Source organism: Mustela nivalis (genome assembly GCF_964662115.1).
Source record: "Mustela nivalis genome assembly, chromosome: 9".
Lineage (NCBI taxonomy): Eukaryota > Metazoa > Chordata > Mammalia > Carnivora > Mustelidae > Mustela > Mustela nivalis.
In genome coordinates this window covers 93272959-93300516 of record NC_139028.1, presented here as the reverse complement: position 1 = coordinate 93300516, position 27558 = coordinate 93272959, and the positions used below count along the sequence as shown (strand labels likewise).

General features: G+C 45.8%; 1 protein-coding gene across 3 annotated transcripts in view; it reads left to right on the top strand.

Annotated features, from left to right (window-relative positions):
* PAMR1 (peptidase domain containing associated with muscle regeneration 1) overlaps positions 1–27558 on the top strand; it is a 151618-nt gene that overhangs the window by 21890 nt on the left and 102170 nt on the right. For 2 of the 3 annotated variants that reach the window (XM_082748952.1, XM_082748953.1), the window contains exon 2: positions 13923–13982. The exons of the other annotated variant lie outside the window; for it this stretch is intronic. The gene's annotated coding sequence lies outside the window, so the exon portion shown is untranslated. The remainder of the gene's footprint in view (positions 1–13922; positions 13983–27558) is intronic. 3 annotated transcript variants of the gene reach the window in all.

Sequence of the window (27558 nt, the reverse complement as noted above, 5' to 3'; positions counted from 1 at the left end):
TACATCCTCCTCTTGCTCCTGCCTCTTCCAAGTGGTGAGCCCGCCGTGGCTGGCTCTGCCCTGGAAGGGAGAGGCCTGGGTTATCCACCTGTTGAGACAGTTGAAGAGAGGTCTTGGTGTGAGTCAGAGAGAAGGAGTGCAAAACTCCTCCAGCCCCAGGGTCGGTCCCCACACACCAACCCAGGTAGCCAGCCGTACGCGTGTTCTCAGGATCTCTTTCTGATGCCCTCGTGTATTTCTCCATTTCTTCAGGACCTGGAGAGGGCAAAGGCATGATTAATGAGTGCCTCAAGAACTTAGCAGTGACCACCTGAAGGAGCTAGAGTCATAACCCCTGGCAAGCAGGGGAACGTGCAGTAAGGACAAACCCAGGCCCCTATTCTAAAGAGAAGGTTCGGACTACCAGTATAAACGAGGAGGTGGCAGGCACAAGACAAAAGGCTTTCATCATCCTTGTGAATCAACAACAAAATGTCCGACAATTCCAATGTTTAAAAACACGGACAGAATTCTGTAGAGCCTTTGCTGGTTTCGCGTTCACAGTCTGGTTAAGTCATCTTTGCATAATAGCTGATATTTGGACAGGTCTCCTGGGACAGCGGTGGAGTTTAACACGTGCTAGCATATACATGTTTGGTATCTAGTTGATCTCTTTCATTGACAACCCAAAGGAGGGTATATCGAATAGCCACCGACACACAAATGCTATTGTTTTGATGCAACTGGTAAGAGGATGCAAGAAATGAAGAGTCTCCAAGGGCGGGTGAGATTTATCCAGTTAGCCCTGAATCTGGAAGTCATTCTCTTCGCACAACAATGGTGGCAGCAAGTCTGAACAATAGGGAGGCTCTCCCCCTCTAGCAGCTGCAGCAGGAGGGAGGAGAGGCGCTTGTGAGGGGCCACAGGCAACTCTGTGGCTTGAGCAGACGTCTGGAAGCCATGCACCACAGGGGAAGGAGCACAGGCTCTGATTAAAGATAGACCTGGGTTTTTTAAAATCAGGGGCTTGCAAATTACTCGCTTTGCCACCTTGGGAAGGTAATTTTACCTTTCTCCACTTCTGTTTCTTCTGTAAAATGGGACTCATAATACTCAAGTCACATAACCGTTCTAAGAATGAAATGAAACACATTTAAAATGTCTACTGCTGTGCCTCATACGTTGCAGGTGTGCAGTAGGGTTGCCATATGAAAACCAGATTTGCAGAACTGATGGCGGGAGTTGGGATTTAAGCTGTGGCATGGATCTGCACAGTAGCTAGGAAGAACGGAAATAGCTAGGGTGGTGGTGATGTGGGTGAAAAGCCTTCAGGTTTTAAGGACTGCATTTTTAGCAAGTACATAGCCAGAGGCAGTGTTACAACTAACATATCACTTGGAGAGAATTCTCAAGGAATGAATGGGCCTGGTCTGAAAAGCCTCAACCCAACTGAGGGGATGAGAGGTTGGTGTAGGATAAGCTGACCACGGAGTGAGCAGTGCTGAGCCACATGTGGACAGTGAGCCCTCTGGGTTGCTCTCAAGCTCTGCTATACCCGTCACAGAGACACAGCGTGAGTTCCCACTGGCAACTCTCTAGGTCTTTTTTCTCCTTGTCTTGGCAAGGCTGGTTTCTCTTCTGAAAACCTCAGCTTGAGCAGTCCTTGGAATGTTCTAGTGTGACAGGTGAGGGAGCTGACAGGAACAGGAGGAAGGGCACGCTCTCCCGGTTGAGCCCCTCAGCCAGTCTTTCAACAGCTAGCAAAGACCACATCCTAGCTCAGCTCCTTCACCCACAAACTGCGTTCCTAGGGCATCTCTCAGAGTTTCTGCAACCTGCTGTAGTATCAACTATAGATAGAGGGAGAGACTCAAACCGTCTTTTTAAATATCAGCCCTCATGCTTCTGGCTGCCATGTTATCGTAACGATGGCTCCTTAGGGACCGTGAATCACATGCTAAAGTGACTGGTATCCTTGGGACCCTTCCTTACTTTCCCTCTCCCGGTGTGGTGGTGGCGGTGGTGGGAGGTGGGTACTTCTCTTTCCAAGACATGGAGGCAAGAGAGACTGGTCTCCTCCCCGTCCTCTGTCACGGCTGTAGTGGGGTCAGGCTTTCTGCACGACAGCTCAGGGGTGCAAAACCAGGAAGAAACGTCCTTTGTTTTAGGAACTGAACTCCTTCTGCTCTGAAGCCATTATAAGCAAGGGGATAAAAAACCACAAATGAAAACAAACACACAAACACATCCGTGAAAGACCTCTCAGGCTCTTCCAGTTCAAAAATAGTCCCTATTGGGTACAAATATTCTGAAGTTCTGTTTCCCATCAGGTCTGGTTTTCACTTTCCAGGAAGTTGAGTCTCTGCTCTTTTCCAAGATGGCGTCTGAAGTGGAGGGCTGGGGAGAGGGAGGGAGGCCCCAGTCTGTGTGTGGTCGCCTGAGCCACTGAGCTCCAGGCCTCGGCTTCAGGTCTCCCGGCGTCCCTGCAGGAGAGCAAAGCTGGTGGACTTGGAGGATAGTCTTGCAGTCCTGGGAGGGCAAGCTGAGCCATCTTCCCCTGCTGTCTGCAGCGTACCTGGGAGTTTGCTGGCTCTGCTGGTTCTCTGAGCCTCGGTCATGTCTTCCTTAGGGCCCCTAGTCGTGGTCAGACCTCCCAGTAGCCTCTGCTGCAGCTTTTCCGTTCTGCGTCTCAATAAGTTCTTGTAGGCAGGCTTTTCAGATCTTAACTGTTAGCTACCTTTACTAACCCTTTCACAGGCTCTTGAGAACTCTCCAGATCTTCTCTGTGTGCTGCTGAAGCCAAGGGAGACTTGGGGTCGGGGTGGAAGTAGGGCTGTCCCAGGCCTGTCTACACAGGCACTGACCTGTACCTGCCCCAGGAAAGGCACAACACTCCTTTCCCTTGTAGGCTTGTGACTCCCAGGCGGTACTTGGGGAAGCAGAGCACCAGCCATCCCCTTTCTCGATTTTTCCAAACCCCCCTAGATGTCCCAGGGAGCACTCATACCCTTGTCAGCTTGGAGCTTTAGACCTGGATGGGGTTGGCGGGGGTAGTCAGGGTTCCACATCTCCCTCACCTGTCCCTCTCTCTTTACCTCTCTTCTCAGCTCTTCCGTCCTCTGGTAGTAACCTTCTAGTCTCCCCTCCCATCTGCCTGGAGCCATCTCCAGGCATTCTTCCTCCCTTTTGTCTGGCTTTTTCTCTCCCTCTCCAGGTCCAAAATGGCAGAAGGACTACAGGGAAAGAAACAAGATTCCCAACAAGGGGAAATGCAGACAAAAAGCAAGATTGCCGGGGCGCCTGGGTGGCTCAGTGGGTTAAAGCCTCTGCCTTTGGCTCAGGTCATGATCCCAGGGTCCTGGGATTGAGCCCCACATCGGGCTCTCTGCTCAGCAGGGAGCCTGCTTCCTCCTCTCTCTCTACCTGCTTCTCTATCTGTCAAATAAATAAATAAAATCTTTAAAAAAAAAAAAAGCATGATTGCCACCTAAAATTGTATGTCCTAATATTAGGTTCTGACTCTAATAGATCCCATGAATAGGTAGTGACTCACGCTTTATGGAGATGTTATGGTACCTTTTGTGGATTTTGAAACTTGTTAGACCCTCAGGGATCTTCTGTTATGACCTAGGAGAAGCCCCCAAAACACTGGTTTGTTGAATTAGAGCCAGTCCTCCTTTGCCACACCAGGTCTGATCAACCAGTTAACATCAAAGCTAAGACATTGCAAATAAATATGGGAGAAAGTAGTAATATTCATAGCCAGAGGCCCACTTCTATGGGTGAGGAGGGATGTGTTTGTCAGGGTTTTCCTGAAGATACAGAAACAACAGGAAACAGGGTGTGTGGATAACTGACTGACTGAATGAATGAATGAATGAATGAATGAATGGAGGGGAGAGACAGAAGACTGATTGATTTTAAATGATTAGCTCATGTGAATATGGAGCCTTGGTGAGTTCAAAATCTGGTGGGTAGCCCAACAATCTGGAGGCCCAGAGAAGAGTTGCAGTTTGAGTCCAAAGGTAGTTTTCCGGCTGAATTCCTTTTTGCTTGGGGCAGTCAGTCTTTGATCTAGTAAGACCTTCAAACAGTTGGATGAGGACCACCCGCATTGTGAAGGTTAACTGCTATGCTCAGAGTCTACCGATTTAAATGTTAATGTCACCCAAAAAACCCCTTCACAGGAACATCCAGAATAATGTTTAACCAAATATCTGGACACAAGCCAAGTTGAATGAACCATCACAAGGGAGTCTATGGGTTTTGTCCTGAGCTGGGAAAATGTTACCAAAATCCCTTCTCAGTAGGTGAAGTTTCCAGAGAATTAGGGATTATATCAGATTTCAGTTTTAAGTGGCTGACTTGGCCCCCGGACATCGCATTAAGAAAAGAAGGAAGGTAAATGAGGTTAAGGAAGGGGGTAGGGATATTTCCCCACCGGCTTTATTATCAAGACACAGGAGTGTCTTTTGAAGCCAAAGACAGGAACAAAACGGGGCCTTGGGAAAGGTCTAGGATCAGGGACCAGAGCACAAGCCAGACTCTTCTTGGTTCTCTTGCTTCTGATCTCCTCTGTTCAATTCTTACTCACTAGAGTCTTGCTTTGTCTGTTTCTTGACTCATGTGGCACCTGGGACATGTCCATCACACAAGCCCAGTTATCTGAACAGAATCATACTCTCCTTTTCTTGATTCTGGTCCCAGTTCCTGGGGGTCGGGGGGACTTTGGTGGACCCAACTTGGGATGGGCCCAACTTGGGCTACCCACTTCTGGTCCAATCACGCATGGCAGGGAATTAAGATAATACTTCACAAAATAAGCATCAGACTCTCTTGCCGAGGATGAGGAGGGAGCAGAGGGTTTCATCACGAACCTGGCTGGTATTGCCAGAAATGACCCACTTTCCTGTTTCTGTGAGTGAGGATTCCAGGAAGGCAAGGATTATAGCTATGAATTGGGGTGGGGGCTGTCTCCCTCTCCCTGCCACCCTCATCATCCTCCCTTTGGAGGATGCTGGCCTCTGGGACATTTGTCAGGAGCTGACAGAAGCCAAGAGAGCCCACGGGGACTGCCAGCCTCCCTTGTGCCTTCAGCTGAGGGTGCACGGGGGCTCGTGGCTGCTAAGCGCTGTGTGGGACGGAGGGTCATGCCATCGCATCGACTGAAAAACGATCTCATTCACAATTCAGTGCATGGTCCAAGAAACAAAAATAATATTTAATGAGAAAAATCTTCTTTGTTTAATTACGGGAAATGTCAAGGTTGACTCTAAGTGCTTTGCTTAAGGTCAATTGTGCAGTGCTATCAAAAAGCATTTAAACCAGAGATACTGGGCCATTAAAACCCAGACTAGTTAAAATGAGGCGCTGTCCTTCTTCCGTGATTTATTTTCCCCAGTTGGGAGCAGTAATGTTGGAGCTGGACCAGCCCTCCAGCAGCTTGCGCACAGCTCTTCCCGACGTTCTCTTTAAGCTAATGAGGGACTCCCTAATGAAAGCAATGCCCCAAGGCTCCCAAAGATTTACCTCCAAGGCTCAAGAATCCTGTTTCCATTAGATCAGTGGTTTATAAAGGTTCGGTGCCAGGCTTCCCTTCTGGAGTTTCTGCTTTCACAGGTCAAGGGTAAGACCTAGCACTGGCATTCTTTTAAGGCTTCTAAGTGAAATGTTTCCAATTGGTAGCGAGCTTTTGGGCAGTGGGGTTGAATGCTCAGTTTCATTAATTAAGATGCCAAAAGCCAATGCCCCGGTGTGCCCTGAGTGTTCCTGCCTATATTGCACCGGCTTTCCTCTTGGAGTTCATTCAATCCAAGTTCATCATCCTCCCCGCTGCCTTTTAGTCTCCAAGCGCAGAGCTGCCTCCTGAGAGACAGTCTGTGTTGTCAGGCTCCAGAAAGGGCAAAGTTGCAGGGCCGTGCTCACCTTGTGCTTGGCAGTGAACGGGATGGAGACCGTCAGCCCAGACTTCCCAGCTCCCTACTCACGGCATTAGTGAAGATCACTTCCAAGCCAAGAAGCCACTTCAAGCCAAGAAGTCTTGGGAAGGAGGTGAGAATTCAGACGGTGGAATAAGCCCCTTCGGGCAGCAGTCTGAAAAGAATGGGATCGCAGAACTTTCCTGAGCAACGAGGAAATCTTTCTCCTGTTATTTATGCATACTGCTTCACTGTTCCTTCTTTCTTTCTTGTCATACAACAGAAATAATGATCTTGGTGCTGGACTGAGTACCACGCCAGGACAATTAATCACCCGCTGAGTCATTTATTTCCTCATACTCTCTTCCACCAGGACCATTATCCTGTAGGTAAACAGAGGTGCCAGTAAATCACGGGCAGAACACAAGTCAGTGGGAGAATAGTTGATTAAGCGTCTCCATAACTTACAGTTACATAGCACCTCTCATCCCAAAGGATCTCCAAGCACCAGACAGACTGATGCCTGCGCCACTACCCAGCCCCTATAGATGTCACTTTCCACTCCATTGCCTTGGGGGAGGGGGAATGTTTATTGCACTTGTCATATAGTTACCCTGGAAGGCAGGAGGCAAAGAGAGGAGCTTTTCACTTCCTCATCCTTTCAGGGAGCAGAAATCAACTACCTCGGCAGGAACCCAGCAGCAGTCAGAGGGTAACCTACCCGCCCTCTTGGGCCAAATTTCTTCGGTTTAGGAAATGCTGTAAATGCTAGAAAATTCCACGTTTGTTCTTCCGAAGGGGTGACAGCAGGGCAGCCGTCGAAACTGAGCGGTGAGCTAGGACAAGATCTAAAGTCAGTGTCACCAGGGCAGAAATGTTTTAGGATCTGCTAGAATCGTAGTCTAGGGGAGGGAAGCACTCGAAGGAGGGATCACTTGCCATGATCCTTTAGAACTATTCATGATAACTTTGCTCTTTATTTTATTTATTTGTTTAAAGATTCATTTATTTATTAGAGTGTGCAGGTGTGCCTGCTGTGCGAGTTGGGGAGCAGAGGGAGAGAGAGAGAGAGAGAGAGAGAGAAGACTCCCTGCTGAGCGGGGAGCCTGCCGGGGGGTTCAGACTCATCACCCTGAGATCATGACCCGAGTCGAGATCAAGAGTTGATTTGACTGAGCCTCCCAGATGCCCCTCTGTTCTTCAGACTTTTGTAATGCGTGGGTCTCTTCGAAAGAAGAAAACAATTTCCCCTTCCCTCTCAGTGTACACTACAATTGTTTGATTATAATGGTTTATTCAACCTTGCCACTATAGCTCTGGTACCTGTATAAAACCAAAGCCAGGTTAAATTCAAGCAAATTAAATTGGGCTCAGTACACATTGAACAATGTGGGGGTTAGGCGCACTGACCTCCCACGCTGTGGAAAATCCATGTATAACTTTTGACTCCCCAAAACTCTAACTACTAATGGTCTGCTATTAATCACAAGCCTTACTGATAACAGTCGATTAACACACATTTTGTATGTTGTATGCATTATATACTGTAATCTTATAATAAAGTAAGCTAGAGAAAAGAATGTTACTAAGAAAATCACAAAAAAGAGAAAATACATTTATAGTACTGTACTATATATGTATATAAATACATAAATATAAATATAAATATATATATATTATATATATATATATATATAATATATATATTTATAAAACCACATATAAGTGGACCCACACAGTTCAAACCCATGTCGTTCAGGGGTCAACTGTAATCCAGTTCAATACAAGTTAAATTCAGACAAAACAAAAAAGCCAACGTGGTTCTATTTAACAACATCAATTTATTTAACAGGAAGAACGACGTTAATTTGCTGAAACCAAATTACCTCTAAGTGAGAACACGATACTGACCACTGCCTCGTTAGTTCTTCCGGCATGCGTGTCCTAGTGGGTGTCATGTGATGTTTCTTTTTTCCATCATTTCTATTTGGACTGCTCCGGAAATTCCCTTCGTGGAGTATACTATTAATTTATTTGGTCTTAGGTTGGGGGCAAACCCAGCATTGCTGTGCTACATCTGTCTACATCTGTGCCACTGGGACAAACAAGACCGTTGCCATCCCACGGCATGATTTGATTATACGGAGTCATTAGACTGATGTACAAGATGGTAACATTCAATTTTAAGACCATGATCAAAAAATTCTCATAAAAATTTTTAAGACTCTCCTGGGGTCTATGGGAGCAGTCAACTCCGTATTATAACACGAATGTTCGAAGTTATTAGGTTTAGGCCAGTGAAAAATTCTGGGGGAAGAAAACCAAACTGAGATTAAGAGCTAGCATGCCAATAACACTCATTCCTTAGCAGACTCATAACACGAGTATGAGATCTTGTGACGGGCATGACAGAGACTGCTGAATGTCCAAGCTTGTCTGTCCTTTTCTTCCCCCCATTTAGTAAGAGACTCCCCGCCCCCGACCCGGCGCCCCCACGCCCCAGGTGCTCTCAGGTCAGCAGGTCACAATTCCCAGCCTCCCTGGAAGTTCGTCGTGGCCACGTGGTCAGAGTCTTGCTGATGGCGTGGAAACAGAAGCATGTGACTTCCATGTCACTCCTCGAAGAGGAGATGGCGTCTTTCCACTCTCCTTCCCTCTGTCAGGGTATCCAGATGTGCTACTGCTGCGGCACCCTGAGAGGGTCCAGAGGAAGAAAGTAGAGGGAATCTGGGTCCCAGGATAACCCCATAGAAAAGAGGTGCTGTTTTCCCCTTCTTCCTTCTCTTCTGCTGTACCTAAGAGACATAACTCTTCAATCGTGTATGTCGCTCTATTTTGGGGTCTCTATGTGCCCAGAGCTGGAAAGGGAGGGCCTTACTGAGATTGCATTAGTGGTAGATCTGGGGCAAAATGCAGGTCTTCTGACATCCATCCCAGCACTCTGGCCCCCACATGCTTCCTGCTCAGCTAGTCGTGTGTCTGATGCTCAGCCATGGGATTAATTAGGGGAGAGCCTGCTGTTCCCAGACCGAGTGTGGCCTGGTGGGCTTTTCCCTCACGTGGCTTGTCTGACCCTTGTTTGTTTAGGATTTTATTTCTTTTTTTTTTTTTTTTTTTTTTTTTTAAAGATTTTATTTATTTATTTGACAGAGAGAGATCACAAGTAGGCAGAGAGGCAGGCAGAGAGAGAGAGGAGGAAGCAGGCTCCCTGCTGAGCAGAGAGCCCGATGCGGGACTCGATCCCAGGACCCTGAGATCATGACCTGAGCCGAAGGCAGCGGCTTAACCCACTGAGCCACCCAGGCGCCCCAGGATTTTATTTCGTGAAGGGAAAAATCGGGATAGTCCAAGACAAATTAAGAGGAGTTACTAACCCAGAAGAAATGTGTACTCATCCCTGCAGGACCAACCCGATCCCCTGTGGATAGAGGGAGGCCTGGGGAAACTCACAGTATTTTAGGAATATGACTGGCCAGCAATAACAATGTGAGGGGAAGGCAGAAGTTGGAGTGAATAGTCCAGTCCCGTGTTTGTACTGGGGAGGAAAACAAACTGGAGGCGGTTTCGATGCCCCACCTCAGTGTTCCAAAATAGAGTCCAAGGGACAAGAAAAGAAAGGGGCAGAAGGCCCGATGGAACATAATTGGTTTTTCTCCCGCTCGCCCAAAAGTCATTCTTTCTCACGTCATCCTGTTTTATTTTCCCTGAAGTGTTATTATAATTGAGATTTCTGTCTCCGTTTTTTGGTTCACACTTTTGTCATCCCTCTTCCCCAAAACAAGATATTTCCACAGAAGACTTGCTTAGCATTGATTCTCTCGTGACCTGAACAGACTCTCAAAAGTACTGCTGAACGAATAAAACAAGGAATGAATGAATGAACGAGTTGGAAGTGTGCCGACACAGAAAATGAGCTACCCAAGTCATGAAACTTGCCAAGGTTCTGCCCCTTTGATGACAGTGTAAAGACCATATTTTGTCAATGAAGACAAAGAAGAAAGGCTCCGAGGGTTCCCTGTTAGAGAGGTGCTACCATTCCAGAGCAACACCCCTCCCCACCACTTCCAGAATTTTCATTGTCACATGTTCCTGTGTGGGCCACAAGAGTGCTCCTTGGAGACCCCTAACCATATGGGTGAAAGTGACCAAGGGCCCGGGCTCCTGAAATCTGCTATGACTATGCGGATGCCACACTTCCTGCTCCCAACCAGTGATGGGCATGGTGGGGAGACTGAGTCAGACCTGGTCTTGGGAGACCTAGCATTTCCTCTAATAGATGACTTGGCCTCAAGACTCCCTGACAGCTTTGGAGAATCTTCTGCTATGACTATGCGGATGCCACACTTCCTGCTCCCAACCAGTGATGGGCATGGTGGGGAGACTGAGTCAGACCTGGTCTTGGGAGACCCAGCATTTCCTCTAATAGATGACTTGGCCTCAAGACTCCCTGACAGCTTTGGAGAATCTTCCTTGGACTGTGGGGTGGTCTCAGACACTTCCACCCAACCTTCCCTCCCTCTCCTCTTCACTCAGGACCAGCCCCACATCACATTCTTCTGCCTCCTGCCCAGTTTTCTCTCCCTACCAAATCCTCAGATATTTAATCTCCTATTAGAGTCTGTTTCTCAAAGGACTTGGGCTAACCAGCCCTTAAGGACTGTCCTGGGGCCTGTGTTGGTTGGCAGGAAGGCTTACTGGATAATCCCAAGCACCCTTGAATTTTGAGTCTAATGTGTGCTGTCACAGACCTATCCTCCTGCTTGCCTGTTATACCCAGATCCAGCCTAAATTTGGAAGCCATAATGGGAAAGCAGAGATATAAGGCAAACACTATTTATTAGTTCATACTCTAGATATGGGGCACTGACAGAAGAGTAAACATCAGAAGAGGATTAGGAAGTTGAACAGGAGAAACAAAGATGTACAAAGTGCCTTTGAGGGCAGAGCCTTTCTTGCCATGGGGCAAGTCGGCTTTCATAAATGGTAGCATGTTTATTAAATTTTTGAAGGCAAAAGAAGGGAGATTGGAGAGTTCAAGTGGATAGTAGCAGCCCTTGGATTGGAGGCACTTAAACATAGAGCTTCATTGGCTTTGTGTAATTACAGAAGCAGGAGGCAATTGGGCAGCACTTGTCAAAAATGAAATTTCATAGCATCCTGGGAGGAAGACAATGGACGTGGACATTTTTTCCGACAAATGGGCTTCCCAATTCCAATCTCTGCATTCTCTGGAACACTCTCAGCCCGGCAAGACACAGAATTTTTCTGTCTCTTATCAAATTTTATCAATTTATAATATAACGAAAGAAAATGTATTGGCTATCTACTGCCATGTAACAAGCAACCCCAAAATATAGTGACTTAAAAGCCACAGTTTTTATCTTCTAGTTACTGTGGGTCAGGAATCCGGTGCCACTTAATTGATCCTCTGGCTCAAGGTCTGTCAGTGACCATCATCAAGGGATCATCTGGGCTGCTGCCATTTCAAAACTCGGCTGGGGAAGGGTGTTTCCACATGGTGGTTGGCGATCTTCAGGGTTTTTTGTGGGCTGCTGCACTGAGGGCCTCCTTTTCACAGTGATTATGGGCTGAAGGTTGCTCTGAGTTCCTTGCCAGGTGAGGCTTCCCTGGGGAAGCTCACAAGGCTGGCTCCGGGGTTCACCAGAGAGAACAGGTGCAAGGGCTAGAGAGGATAAGGGTAGGGGAGAGGTAAGAGCCTTCGTGACTGCATGTTCAAGGTAACATCCATCTTTTTGGTCATGTTCTATTTTTTAGAAGCAAGTTATGAGGCGCAGCCCACACTCAAGGTGACGGGATTCCACCAGGCTGTGAATACGAGGAAGAAGGGATTACCAGGAGCCACCTCACAGGCTGCCTACCACCCAAACACAGCTGATGCCTAAGTAAAAATGAACTTGGCTCGGGATGTCTGGCTGGCTCAGTCAGTGGAGCGTGAGACTCTTGATCTTGGGGCTGTGGGTTTGAGCCCCACACTGGGCATAGAGATTACTGGAGAATAAAATCTATAAAAAAATTGGGGAAAAAAACCCCACAAACTTGGCTTGAGAGACTAATGGGAGAAGGACATGGAAGGGTGAGAAGCTACAGGGACCCTTGCAAGGGTATCATCCTTTATAGGGCTTGATGGGCTTGATTTGCTAGAGGACCAGTGACTGGCTGGCATTCAAATTGTGCTAGATAAACTTCTCCACCCAATTCCTAATAATAACCGAATCTTATAAATGTGCCACGGGTCCCAAAGCAGTCTGTTGCAAACAGAAAGTGTCCTCACGGGGCGCCTGGGTGGCTCAGTTGGTTGGACGACTGCCTTCGGCTCAGGTCATGATCCTGGAGTCCTGGGATCGAGTCCCACATCGGGCTCCCTGCTCCATGGGGAGTCTGCTTCTCTCTGACCTTCTCCTCGTTCATGTTCTCTCTCACTGTCTCTCTCTCAAGTAAATAAATAAAATCTTTAAAAAAAAAAAAAAAAAGAAAGTGTCCTCACGTTTTATGCTGTGTCACAGGAGTTCACGGGCGTTGTGTGTTCTAGGCCATAATATATGTGTTTGTTTGAATATAAAAATACAAAAACTACTCACCGTGGAGCAAAACTGATTTTGCAAGGTGAGGCCTCATGTGGATTTCATTTGAAGGGCCTGACAAAGATTTGGTGGCATCCCTTCTCTTTCGATGAGTCACCTCTGCTGAGTCGTTGTTGCCTGTTTCCTCCGTCACAAGGAGAAGCTAACTACTATCATCTGCTAATAGGAAAACATGGAGAGATTTTGCAACATGTTTTTATTCTCTGTTATTTTAGGCACCCAGCCTCCCTGTTCACTAGTTCTGTGTGGTCCGCACACGAGCCACGTTAAACACCCCTGGAGCATAGCCGCTCTCTCTGGCCTCCGGTTCTGTGACTATCTAATGCTCTCAGCCTGGGATGTCTCTTCCTGCCTTGTAGCCCTGTGTGTGATTTTGCCTTCCCTTTTATATCCCACTTGGGGGGTCAGGGGAGGTCTCGAAGGGACAGTGACCATCATCTGAGTTAAGGGCTGCACCTGCCCTGTGTTCCCAGAGTCACCCTCATTTCAGTGTTCAGACAAGTAAATCTACAGTGACTATCTAATGTAATTCAACACTTCTTCCTCTCCAGGTGAGGTGCTTATGGACAAAGACTGACTTTTCTGCTTTATACACCAGCTGTGGGTATGAGGTTTCCACCATTTGGCATATAGTATATGTTCAAAAATTACCTCTTGGCTAAATCAGTGGCTCTCAAGACATTTTGGTCTTAAGACCTCTTTGGGGCGTTAACATTTACTGAGATTTCTGAAGAGCTTTTGTTTGTATGGGTTTTTATCCACCTACCTTTACTGTATTGGAAATTATAACTGAATAATAAAGATAGTCGTCAAAAACACAGAAAGTCTGAGACACTTTCACAGTCAAGAGGAGCCTACGGAGATTTGACGAAAAGTGATACGGTATCTTGGATAGGATTCTGGAATTTTTTTTAAAAAAAGGATATTAGGGGAAGTATTAGGGAAAACTAAGGAAATCTGGATCCATACTTTAGTGTGGACTTTAGTTAATAATATATCAATATTAGGTCATGAACTGTAACCAGTATACCATACGGTGGGGATATATGGCACTCTCTACAGTGTCTTAGCAATTCTTCATAAATCTAAAGCTATTCTAAAGTCCGAAGTTTATATAATAAAGGAAAAAAGAAAGGATATTGATATGTAAGTGAGAAAATCGTATTAGAGATCACAAGGTGATATCCTTGCCTAAGCTATATTTGATTTAAAGAAAACTGGAATTCTCAAACTAAGTTTTGTATTGTAAAATACACATAACATAAAATTTACCATCTCAGCCATTTTGAAGGGTACAGTTCCGTAGTATTAAATACATTCACAATGTTGTGCAAGCATCCCCACCAACCATCTCCAGAATTCTTTCCATCTTGTAAAACCCTGTACCCACTAAACAGTAACTCCCCTTTTCCTCCTCCCTCAGGCCCTGGCGACCACCATTCTACTTTCTGTCTCTATGATTTGACTACCCTAAAGACATCGTGTAAGTATCAGTCTTTTTGTGCCTGGCTTATTTCTTTTTTTTTTTTTTAAAGATTTTATTTATTTATTTGAAAGACGGAGATCACAAGTAGGCAGAGAGGCAGGCAGAGAGAGAGAGAGAGGGAAGCAGGCTTCCTGCGGAGCAGGGAGCCCGATGCGGGGCTCGATCCCAGGACCCTGAGATCATGACCCGAGCCAAAGGCAGCAGCCCAAACCACTGAGCCACCCAGGCGCCCCTGTGCCTGGCTTATTTCACTTACTATCATGTCCTCCAAGTTCATCCTGGTTGCAGCCTGTGTTAGAATTTTCTTCCTTTAAAGGCTGAATAATATACTCCATTGTACATATTTACCACATTTGGCCTCTCCATTCATATGGATGTTTGGGGTTGCTTCCATACGATGGCTACAGTGCATGGTGTTGGTATGAACAGAGGTGTACAAACAACTCTTTGAGGCTCTAGTTTCCATTCTCTTGAGGTAAATACCCAGCAGTGGAATTGCCGTATCATATAGTAATTATATTTTTAATTTTGGGAGGATCTGCCATATTATTTTCCACAGTGGCTGCACCATTTCCTGTTCCCACCAGGAGTGCCCGAGGGTTCCAGTTACTCCTCATGAGCGCCAACGCTTATTGTTTTCTGGGGTTTTTTCCCCCCTTCATTGTAGCAATCCTTTTTTTTTTTTTTAATTAATTTTTCTTTTTTAAAGATTTTATTTATTTATTTGACAGACAGAGATCACAAGTAGGCAGAGAGGCAGGCAGAAAGAGAGAGAGGAGGAAGCAGGCTCTCCGCGGAGCGGACAGCCCGATGCGGGGCTCGATCCCAGGACCCTGGGATCATGACCTGAGCCGAAGGCAGAGGCTTTAACCCACTGAGCCACCCAGGCGCCCCATTCATTGTAGCAATCCTAATGGTGGTGTCTCACTGCAGTTTGTTTTTCTCTTTCCTAATGATGGGTGATGTTGGGCATCTCTTCAAACACTTGTTGGCCATCGGGACATCTTTCTCAGAGAAATGTCCATTCAAGTCCTTTGCCCATTTTTGATTCGGGTTGCTCTTGTTTTCGTCATAGAGTTTTAGGAGTTGTCTATATATTCTGTATTTGCAAATATTTTCTTCCCTTCCATCGGTTGCCTTTTTACTCTGTTGACAGTGTCTTTTGAGGCATAAAATTTAAAAATTTAAAGTCTTAGTCTGCTGCATAGTAACACCATGTGCCTGCAATTGTAGAACACACCAGTGATAAAATACTTCTCACTGGAAGTGTTTTAAGCCCTTGTAAGCCCGTGGATTCTTGTACTTCCCCTCTAGCCCACTAAATCCCCAAGGAGTGACTCAGGATTCTGAATGTCTAGGGAGGTACCCAGATGCTATGGACTGAATTAGGCTCCCCCTACATTCATATGTTGAAGCTGTAACCCCCAGTGTGATGGGATCTAGAGATGGAGGCTTTGGGAGATGTTTAGGTTTAGTTGAGGTTATGAGGGTGAAGCCCTCATGATGGGATTTGTGCCCTTTAAAGAAGGAGAGCTTGCCAGCTGTAAGCCAAGAGAAGACATCTCCAAATGAAATGTGCCTTGGGGTTCCTGGGTGGCTCAGTAGGTTAAAGCCTCTGCCTTGGACTCAGGTCATGATCCCAGGGTCCTGGGATTGAGCCCCGCATTGGGGTCTCTGCTCAGCAGGGAACCTGCTTCCTCCTCTCTCTCTGCTTGCCTCTCCTCTTACCTTACTTGTGATCTCTGTTTGTCAAATACATGAATAAAATCTTAAAAAAAAAAAAAAGGAAATGTCCCTTGACAGCACCTCGATCTGAGACTTCCCACTATCCAGAATTGTGAGAGATAAATGTGCACTGTTTAAGCCCTCCAGTTTGTGGCATTTTGTTATAGCACCTTAAGGTGATAAAGAGGTTCATCTAGGTTTGAGAACTCTTTTTTATTTTTTTTTAAAGATTTTATTTATTTATTTGACAGAGAGAGATCACAGAGAGAGATCACAAGTAGACGGAGAGGCAGGCAGGGAGAGAGAGAGAGGGAAGCAGGCTCCCCGCTGAGCAGAGAGCCCGATGCGGGACTCGATCCCAGGACCTTGAGACCATGACCTGAGCCGAAGGCAACGGCTTAACCCACTGAGCCACCCAGGCGCCCTAGGTTTGAGAACTCTTGATCTCAGCCAGGAATAACCATTAATTAGAGTTCTTCTGCTATTTTGGTTGGGAAGCACTTTTCGTTATGGAGGCATATACTCTATCTAATTCATCAGTGATGTTTATCAAGGATGGCAGACTGCAGGGGAGGGTGGGGGGCAATTATTTACCACAAATGCCAGTATTTGCTATTCCTATATTTCTTTACAGGTTTTGGTGTGGCTGTTTTTAAATTTTTTTAATTTAAAAATTAAAAAAATTTAATTAAAAATTTAATTTAAAATAAATTAAATAAATAATAAATAAAACAAATTAAAATTTAAAAAATTCATTTAAAATTTTAAAAATTTAAAAAATTTTTAAAAATATTTCTAAAGATTTCATTTATTTCTCAGAGAAAGAGACAGAGAGCACAAGCGGAGGTGGGGGAGGCAGGCAGAGGGAGAAGCAGTCTCTATGCTGAGCAAGGAGCCCGATGCCAGACTTGATCCCAGGACCCTGGGATCATGGAGAAAGAGACTCTTAAACGGGATCCACATGCAGCACAGAGCCCACCGCGGGGCTCAATCTCATGACCCTGAGATCTTGATGAGCCGAAATCAGAAGTGGGACACTCAACCGACTGGGCCACCCGGGCACCTCTATTTCTTTACAGTTTTAACAGCCGTGTCCTTATTTCCTCGAGTCCCTTTTTCCTTCTTGGCATTGCCATACTGATAACAATGTTAGCAAATCCTCAGAAAACTTTACACCCTTCCCCTTGACTCACTCATGCTCCTTGGATTTCAAAACAGATGCTGAGGAGCCAAGAGTCACTGTCTACATTTACCCACTAGGCTTTCCCTTTTGACTTGTTTTGTTTTTTTCCATTTCTATTCAGAGTTCTCAAACAAGCCTTGGGAGTGATTCATTAGTCATATGTTCTAACTTTCAAGCGAAAGAATCTTTGGCATTAGCAATAGAAGATAATTAAAATGTAATGTTTTTACTTTCCTTATCTTTGTCATTCATCCAGCTGTTATTTTTGAGCACCTTCTAGGGGTCAGTCCCTGTGGTGTTGGGCCTTTGAGAGACAAAGATAAATGGAAGATAAAATCTCTGCCCTTGGGAAGCTCCAAGTCAAACATGAGGGTTGGACTTCATATCACGTCATTATAATGTGTTAAGTGCTATACTGGGAGGTGTGAAGGGAGCACAAAAGAGAGCCCATTGCTGTCTGGAGGGGATGACTGAGGGTTTATGGATGCTCATCATACTCCTTTCCTCTGTGGATTCATGAATTCATTCAACAAACATGGAGCCCCTCTCATGTACCAAGCTCTGAACCAACCAGGCATTTGGGATACATCAGTGAACAAGAGAAAAATTCCTGCTGTGGCAGAGCTTGTATTGGAAGGGGGGGACCTAATACACTGAGGCCTCATCTAGGGACCAGCACATCGGATTTATGTGTAGGTGACATGGTATGAGAGACTGTGGTTTGGATTTGTGGCTGGGGTCACTTGCTCTTCCTTCCCTCCCACAGTCTTCGGGGGAGACAAAGGTGGCCTCATCTTGCCCAGTCTCAGGACTGATCTTAAGAAGGGAGGCCCTGGGCCCTGACCTAGACGTGCTGACCTCAGGGAAGGAGGAAGGGTCGGGCTAGCCTGAAAGAGAGAGCCTTTCCTAATCTTTTTATTTTTTTTTTAAGATTTTATTTATTTATTTGACAGACAGAGATCACAAGTAGGCAGAGAGGCAGGCAGAGAATGAGGGGGGAAGCGGGCTCCCCGCCAAGCAGAGAGCCCGACGCGGGGCTCGATCCCAGGACCCCGGGACCATGACCCAGAGGCTTTAACCCACTCAGCCATCCAGGTGCCCCGTGCCTTTCCTAATCTTGACATTTGGGTGACCTACACCTTCACACTAGAAGAGTGTAGGAGTTGGCGGTGGTGCTGGTGATGGGGCAAGGGAAGGAAAGAAGGACATAAGTGGCTTTCAGGAACCTAGAAGGAGGCAAGGATAGGAGAAGGGAGCCTCCTTTACTTCAGATGTGGAAAACGTGCAGAGCTAAGAAATTCAAAGATGAGGAATTGCTCACCAGGCAGGTAAGGGAAGAGGGGGTTTTAGTTCAAGCAGTAGAAGATGCTGAAGCATAGGCTTTGCCAGTAAAATCCCTGTAATATTGTTTTTTAACCCCCATTATTTAGATGAGGCAATTGCATTGGACCCTTCTCATCTTGTCCAGAACGTACCTCACTTCTCTTGCTTTCTGCTGATGGGGAGCAAGAAGTTTTCCTCTGCCCTCTTAGATTCTTCTTCTGCAGGTCTGCGAGTTAAACTGACAGAGACAGATTAACAGAAGAAAAAATGTTATTCCCATGTGGAAGTCAACAGAAGAAGTAGCTAGCTCATTAAATGGTTAAAGTTAGAGGATTAACACCTAACTTAGTAAGGGAAAGGGTAGTGGGGAGAAGAGTTCTTCAATGGGAAGAACAAATAGATTTCTTTAGAAAAGACAAATACGTTTTTAGGAGAATGAGCAGGAGATAGGAAAGTTTGCGATAATGTTTGTTTATGCAGGTTCAAGTGGTCTTTGTATTTTTCATGGCCATGACGCTCCCCTGAGAGGGAACTCAGGGCGACCTCATTTCCCAGAAGTTGCTGCTTTTAGTCAGATAAGGGAAATCCTGACAAGGCTTCTTTCTGCCTCTTTTGATTCTCAATTGCTTTCAGCTTAAAATAATCCTCATGTCAAATAGCCTATTTTAAGGTGGCATATTGGAATCCCCTTCACCACCTCAGGACTTCTCTGAAACAGCTGCTTGGGAAGCCTGCTGGAACCCATCTGGCACTCACACATGCATGGCCTGTGAGAGGATGGTAAAGAGATGGACAGTGAAGCCTGTTGAGAACCATCCCCTCTTTTGTCCTTTAGGCTTTCAACATGGCTCTGAGAAGGTATGAGGGGACACAGCTGACCAGAGTGGTGACTAACTCTAGAATATTCCAGGTGATGGGTGTCCCTCTTTTCCTGCTGTACTTCTTCCAGTTTCCAATCCTTTTCCTTGGTTATTTTCCAGAATACCTGCATGCTTGCATAGTAAGCCCTTGCCTATGCTCTCCTTTGCGGCAGAACCCAATCTAAGACAGAAATTGCAGTTCAAAACTGGGTAAGGATGGGGCGCCTGGGTGGCTCAGTGGGTCATGATCTCAGGGTGCTGGGATCGAGTCCTGTGTCCGGCTCTCTGCTCAGTGGGGAGCCTGCTTCCCTCTGTCTCTCTCTGCCTGCCTTTCCATCTACTTGTGCATCTACTTGTGATTTCTCTCTGTCAAGTAAATAAATAAATAAAATCTTAAAAAAAAAACCAAAACAAAACTGGGTAAGGATAGTGCCACAGATAATAGATGGTAGAAAAGGAATCCAAATCTGGGTTTCACTCAAAAACGGTCCTTTCTTTTTCCCGCTATGATACCTTTCTTCTCTGCATGTTTTTAGTTGCTAAACCATACTCACATTCACTGTTTTGAGTATTCTAGGCCAACAGCTAAAATAAACTAGGAGTGGAAAAGAGTAAGACATTTTGTAAAGTTTGAAAACATGAGAGTTACATCTGGTTTCTCTGGAATTTTTGAGAGTCATCGCCATCAACAGTTAAATTCAGAAAGTTTGTAAAAATACTGGTTTTGGAATGGTTTCCTAGAATTATTTGATTTGGGATCCATTTCATGTGGTTTTCATAATATATAAGTGGTTTTTTAAGACAGGACAGGGCTGTTTGGTTTCAGACTTGTTTTTTAAAACCAGACCACTTAGGCAAAATATTTTTGTAACATTTTTATACTATCTAAAAATTAAAGTGTTTTTAATCCAAACAACTTAAAACTCTTTAGAAACCTATCTGTCTCAGTACTAAGACTTCTGGGTAAGTTTCACACTATTTAACTTCAAAACATTTAGTCAAAATAGCTTGGATCTGGGACAGATTTCAAAGCTGGATACTTTCAAATGGCTGGTCTAGATAACACGCAACGATATATGGACCGTTTTATTGTCTCAAAACATTGGTTTCCCATCATATAAATAAAGCCTAAGCAATAGCTTCACATTGTTGCAAAATAAGCTACATTTTGAAAAATTAAAACATCTGTGCAATGTGCAAATGGGCTGAAATGTTTTCTTTATCAATAATACGGAAACTATTTTGCAAAACTTTCAATGCAGCCTCCTCTTTTCCTCCCATAGGATTGTGACTCCGTTGGGTTGTGCATCACTGGATAGAGCCAGGACCATGTGGCCTTGCCTTTTGTTTACTCTTTTATTGGTATTATAAATTGCAGTTTTTCAGAGCAATGCTGTGAGGTCCATATGATCATTATCCCTTTCTTAAAAAGGGCACCCAGGATCAAAAAAGGTTTTTTGTGTTCTTTAAAGTCGTAAGTTCCTCAAGGACAGGTTTTAGACCTCCTCTGTTTGGTTGTGTTTCTCAGACTCTTAGCCATGCTACTTCCTGTCTTGTGCCTATTTTCCCTCACTTGGACTCACTGAACCTCTTGCTCTGGTCTTTGTACTCCTCTTCTTTCCTTCTAGTATGTTTCAGTAGATCTCAACCAAAGAACTGCTGTGTACCTGCGTTAAATGGCCACGTAGGTTCCGGGGTAATTTGCCATCGACCATAAATGTGGTTATGAGCAAATAATGATTTAAGTTGAGACATGAGAGTGGGTTCAGGACCATAAGTAATGTCATTCTTACACATTCCTATTCATCTCTGACTCTTGAGCAGGGACAAGGGAGAAAAGGTGCAGTCAGAGCATATGACATTCCCTAATCCAGATAAAAATAACACCTTTAGCCATCCTTCAGGTTGAGAAAGGCCCTGGGCCAGGAATTGAACATTCTCTTTACATGTGATTACTCCAAGCTCAGGCTGGAGCCAAGGGGGGAAGGAATGCAAGGGCACTTTGCTACCAGAGGGACAGAATTTGAAAGGGTGAGGGTTGGGAGTAAAGGGAAGAAGAAATGACATTCTGCATAGTAACAGAAAGGACTCATAAATAGGGAATTGTAGGGAAAAATAAAACATTTCTCCTTTTCCTTATAGGATGACTATACTGTCTCTCAAGTTGATGTTTGTCTTTGGAAAACTCAGTGGATGTGTTTGATTTCAGTGGTTCAGAGTTGGACAATAAGGAGAAATTTGAAGTATCTCTCTATTCTGGAATATTTTTGTGGGCCGTAATTAAAATAATTTGTCATGGACAGATATATCCTTACTGCTGGTTAGGACTCATCTACCAGAATTAAATCATTTTGCCTCTGACTTGGTATAAACCCGTTAAGTGAAGAATTAAGACAATTGTGCAAATAATGTAGTCTTTGTGAAAATTAGTAATGGGAGATCTCACTCAGTGGAGTTGGGAGGCCCGCAGGATACTTGCCCATGCCCTACCATTCCTTATGGACTATAGACCCAGCAGGAAGTTAGGGACTTTGCCCTGGGTATTACTTTACTACCCAGCACTTCTTTCCAGGAAGAAAGTCTCTCCTCTTCCCCTGGCAATAGCCCAACCAATGAGAGACAGTCACAACTCAGCCAATGAGAAGCCACTATACTTCCAATTCCCAGTTTACTCCAAAGGATTATTTTGTTCACAACAGCCCCTCTACCTCCCTCTTTCCTCTATAAATAAAGAACTTTCTGAGCTTTGTTCTGCAGAAGTGCCCATAACTTGTCTGGGACTGCAATTTTTGTTATCCTGAACAAACCCATCTTTTTTTTTTTTTTTTAAGATTTTATTTATTTATTTGACAGAGAGATCACAAGGAGGCAGAGAGGCAGGCAGAGAGAGAGGGAGGAAGAAGACTCCCCACCGAGCAGAAAGCCCGATACGGGGCTCAATCCCCGGACCCCGAGACCATGACCTGAGCCGAAGGCAGAGCTTTAACCCATTGAGCCACCCAGGCACCCCATGAACAAACCCATCTTTTGCTGATAAAATAACCTATGATAAATTTAAAACGTTGATTCACGAACCAGACTGCCTCTGTATAAATCTCAGGTCCGAGCCTTCCTGGCTGCAAGATCCTGGGCAGGTGAGTTCCCTAACATTCCCATGTTTCCATTTCCCCAGCTACAGACCCAGAACGACGATGACCCACTCCTAGGGCTCTTGAGGGGAATATCTGATTTTCATCAGCTCAGGAACAGTATTTGGCCTCTAATAGGCTCATTATAAGCACCACATGAATGTTATCATAATTAAATATCTCAGAGACACTTCCCTTAACCGCACTTAGGCCATCCATGCTCTTGCATTTCTGTGACCCCTTTCCTGGCAAAACTATTGGAGTATTATTTATCTTCTCTGCCTCTGAGGCTTTTCCTCCCATTTTCTCCTGAACCAGTGTTTCTCACACTTGCTTTTTTTTCATTATTGTTCCTCCCCCCTGCCCCCCACCAGTGAGTCTTTTTGGACCTGTTTTAAACTGCCTCCTCTCACCCATGACCTACACCACAGACATTCTGTGAGGTTGTTTATGTACTATGTGTTTATCTGTGCTCTGGACATAACAAGAACAAGGCTTTTTCCATTTCCCAAGAATCGATTTTCCCTCTCTGGGGAATGATATCACCCCACTGAAAATGCTTGTTTTTAATCTGCCCCATTCCTTCCTTTGTCTCCGCTACAAAACAATGCATGTTCAAGGTCAGATTGCTGACTTCCATGTTGCAGAATCCATGGTCCGCCCTCAGTTTCCATCTTAATTGACCGGTCGCTGGCATCTGCCCAGCTGATCCCTCACTCCCCCTTGATATAGTTTCTTAAGTGGGCTTCTGAAGCATCCTGTTCTCTTGGTTTTTCTCCTCTTCCCTGGTTGTTCTTGTGATTCCTCTCTTCTTATCTTTCTCTGGATAGGGGATAGAGGGCTGCAGGGCTCAGTCCTTGATAGTCTTCTCTGAACTCACTCCCTTGGTGATATCATCTGATATTCTGGCTTTACGTTAGCTTTAAGTTAATCTCTGTACCGATGACTCCCCACTTTATGTCCCAACCAAAAGTCTCTTGCAGACTCCAGGCGAGGATAGTAACTGCTTACTTGTTTTTTTTCCACTTTGGTATTTAATGATCCTCCTCCATGAACATGTTCAAGATTGAACTTTTAGATTCTTCCCCCAGACTGCTTTATCCAAGGTCTTTCCCCTTCTCTATTTTTCTTACACACCCTAATCCTTTAGGAAATTCTGATAACAAAATAAATCCAGAATGCTCCTCAGTATTTACCCAAATGGATTTTTAAAATCTTGTGTTCATATTACAAATGAGCATGTGGATGCTTACAGCTGCTTTACTCATAATGGCCAAAATGTGGAAGCAACCGAGATGTCCTTCAGTCAGTGAATGGATACATAAACTGCGGTACATCAGACAATGGAACATTATACAGCATTAAAAATAAATGAGCTATCAAATCACGAAAAGACGTGGAGGAAACATAACGGGTATTACGGAGTGAGAGAAGCCAACCACGAAAGGCTACTTACTGTATGATTCCAACTCTACAACATCCTGCAAATTTGAAACTCTGGAGACCATAAAAAGATCACTGATTGCCAGGGGTCTGGGTAAAAGGAGGGATGGATAGATAGGCAGAGCACAGAAGGTTTTTACGGCAGTGAAACTATGGTGCCTGACGCTACAGTTGTGGATACGTGTCGTTATTTATTTGTGAAAAATGTACACCACAGAATGTACAAGACCAAGAATGGACCCCCTAATGCAGACTCGGGGCTTTGAGTGATGGCGATGGGTAAGCGCAGGCCTATTGGTTATAACAAGCATACCCGTGGGGTGCAGGATGTTGACAGGGAAGTGGGTTGTACGTGTGTGGGGGCAGAGGTTTGATGGACACTCTCTGTACTTTCCACTCAGTTTTGCTGTGAACCTAAAACTGCTCCAAAAAATAAAGGATGTCTGAAAAAAAAAATCCAGAATCTGCTCCCAGCTTAGCATTGACCATGATTGCCTTCTAACTGGGCTTTACACTGTGGCTTGTCTCTCTGTAGTCTGTGCCCCTCCCAGGCCCCCCTTTAAAGAAAACCCAAAGTCCTGATCATGGCCTTTTAGGCACTTCTTTCTGACCCTTGTCCTTCCTTTTTTCCCCTTGTTCACTCTGCTCCAGCCACACTGGCCTTGTTATTTCTCTAACACACCAGGTGCGCTCCTGCCTCAGGGCCTTTGCGGTGGCTGTACCCTGTGCCTGGAACACTCTTCTGCGGATCCTCATGACTCTCTCACCTCCTGCAAGCCTTTGCTTAAATGCCACCTTCTCACTGAGGCCTTCTTGTCCACCAGTTTAAAACTCTAGCTCTCCCAGGGACGCCTGGGTGGCTCAGTGAGTTAAAGCCTCTGCCTTTGGTTCAGGTCACGATCCCAGGGTCCTGGCATCGAGCCCCACATTGGGCTCCTGCTCGGCAGGGAGCCTGCCTCCCCTCCCTTTCTCTGCCTGCTTCTCTGCCTACTTGTGATCTCTGTCAACTAAATAAGTAAAATCTTAAAAATAAATAAATAAATAAAAACTCTAGCTCTCACACTTTTTTTTTTTTCCCAGTGGGAGGGAGGATAGAGAGAGAGGAAGAGGGAATCCCAAGCAGGCTCCATGCTCAGTGCAGAGCCCAATGTGGCACCTGATCCCACGACCCCGAGATCATGACCCGAGCCAAAATCAAGAGTCGTACAGTCATTTTTTTTTTTTTTTTAAAGATTTTATTTGTTTATTTGACAGAGAGAGACAGAGAGGTCACAAGTAGGCAGAGAAGCAGGCAGAGAGAGAGGGAGAAGCAGGCTCCCCACCAAGGAGAGAGCCCGATGTGGGGCTCGATCCCAGGACCCTGGGATCATGACCTGGGCCGAAGGCAGAGGCTTAACCCACTGAGCCACCCAGGCGCCCCTCGTACAGTCATTTTAACTGACTGAGCCACCCAGGCACCCCAACACATCATTTTTATTATACTAAATTATTAAGGGGTGTCTGTGTGTGTGTGTTTTCTTTGTCTTCCTTGACCAAATAAAAAATCCACAAGGACAGTGATTTCCATCTTTTCGTTCACTGATGTATTCCAAGTACCTAGAACAATGCTTGGCACATATTAGGTGCTCAATAAGAAATTGTTAGATAAGCAGGAGTCTCCCTACCACCCCTGACTCTAGTCTACTCTGCAACATACCTTCCCAGGGGTGTTCTATGTACATACAAGTGTATGAGATGAAAACAACCCAATTCTTGCATTTTGCTCTGCTGTAATTCTGTTGCTTACAACCTTTAGTAAAAGTCTTCTACACAATGTTAGCACTACTTGGAGGGGCTGAAGGAATGCGGTCTTTAGTGTGTGATAAGTGGGACAGAGCGGAGAAGAGAATCAAAAGAGATGAATCATGGACTGGAAAGAAATAAATCAACAAAAACAAAATCATGGTAAGGGCCAGAAGACACATAGAGCCCCAAAGAATTCCTGGTGTTGTATGCATGTGGGCTGCTTGTTTATTATTTTATTTTATTTTAAGATTTTATTTATTTATCAGAGAGAGAGGGGGAGAGAGAGAGCACAGGCAGACAGAATGGCAGGCAGAGACAGAGGGAGAAGCAGGCTCCCTGCTGAGCAAGGAGCCTGATGTGGGACTCGATCCCAGGATGCTGGGATCATGACCTGAGCCAAAGGCAGCTGCTTAACCAACTGAGCCACCCAGGCGTCCCTGCCTGTTTATTTATTATTCTTTTTGAACAATAAATGAGAGAGCCACCTTCTACCAAGACAGGGAGGCTTGGCGGTATCCACACAGCAGAGGTCTTTGGTGAGGATCGAAGGATTGTCCCGATTCTTCGTGTCCTGCTGCCCAGGTCCGTCTCGCTAGGGGCAGGCTCTCAAAGAACTGGTCTGCAGTTGCTGGTTTCTTTTTTCTGTGGCTTTTATGAAATGGGGTCTGTTCTGCTGGCTGGGGCCAAAGGAGTGGGTGGGGGACGATGGGAGATTGTGAGATCAGCTAAAATTCCGCAGGCTCCCATCCTGCTGGTCCAGAGACAGGCTCTGCCCTCCCCCCCTCTGCTCGTGGATGCTGTGGTTGAAAACCTGGGGATGCAGACTCCTAAGCAGGGCTGGCCTCCTCAGTGGATTTTGCAGCACCGCAAGCCTGTTTCCTTCTGGCCCCAGTGCCTGGGATTGCTGGTCTGGAACATGGATTAGTGGTGTCACGTCTGGGGAGCACAAGGCGGTGACATGGAAACACTGCCTGCCATGGCAACAGCTGGAATAATAAACAACATCTTTCCCCCGCGAGGACGATCATGGAGCCGGGCCTTGTGGCAACATCAGGAAGGGAAATAAGTAATATCCAAGGTAGAGCTCGTGTTTCGCCCGAATTGTAGCTCCCCGGTCCAAGAGATTCGCTGAGTGCCTTACTAGGCCAATGGAGGCAATTATATGTCATTCAAAACCTCGTACGCCTTTCTAGAAACTGTTTTAAACAAGAGTGACTCAGAATGTTGGAATTGGAAAGTCAAAGTTTCCCCTCCTCCGTATCATCCCTCCACTCTTGGGGTAACCTCTACTCTGTGTCGCTAACAGGTGGGGCTTTGGGGTGGGATTCTTGCTGAGAAGGTAGGGCTTGGTGAGCTGCAGCCAGTAGGTGGTAGGATCCCCCCGCCCCCATGTCTCACTTCAGGTGGACTCTAATGAGATCCCTTCTCAATCCCTTGAAGGCCTCTCAGATGACCTTCGAGCTCTCGGGCTGCCGGCAGGTGTTAAAAAGTCCAGGCCGGTAGAAATGAAACTTGACTCTCATTTGGTTTCTGTCCCCACCACGCCCCACCACGCCTGCCATGACACCTGACCCCAGCGTGGTGCTGACCTGATGGGGAAGGAGGGATGGCGCTGATGTGATCTGGTCTTTCACACTTCTTACATCCTGCTGTGCTCTGTGGCTTCGGGCACCCCCAGCGTGGGGAGGAGGGAATTAGAGAGGCACCATCTTATTTGACGGGCACTGTTGTAGTCTGTTGGGCAAATGCCCAAATGCTAGGTCTCCGGAGACCCCGTGACCCTCACTCCTTAGGGAATCCAACCTCCTTCATACCATTGGATGAGTTTATGGCTCCCCAGACTTGGGCCCTACCCCTGGGGTGTGCTGCCTACGTGCTTCCTCGCCCCATTCCCTTCCAGAGGGTTCTTTTGGCGCAGTGCTGCCCCCAGATTTGGGTAAAAAGGATACCAGCCTCGCACCCCACCCTTTTGTATCCTACCCTCGGTCTGAAGGGAGGAGAAATGGGACTGTCCTCTACTCCTGTGAATTCCCTCCAAGAGATTTTTTCTCTGGCATCTCAGCCTCTTCCTGTATGACCTGGAGGTGGGTGAGTGGGAGTGAAAGGGAAGATCTCTTTGGCTACCT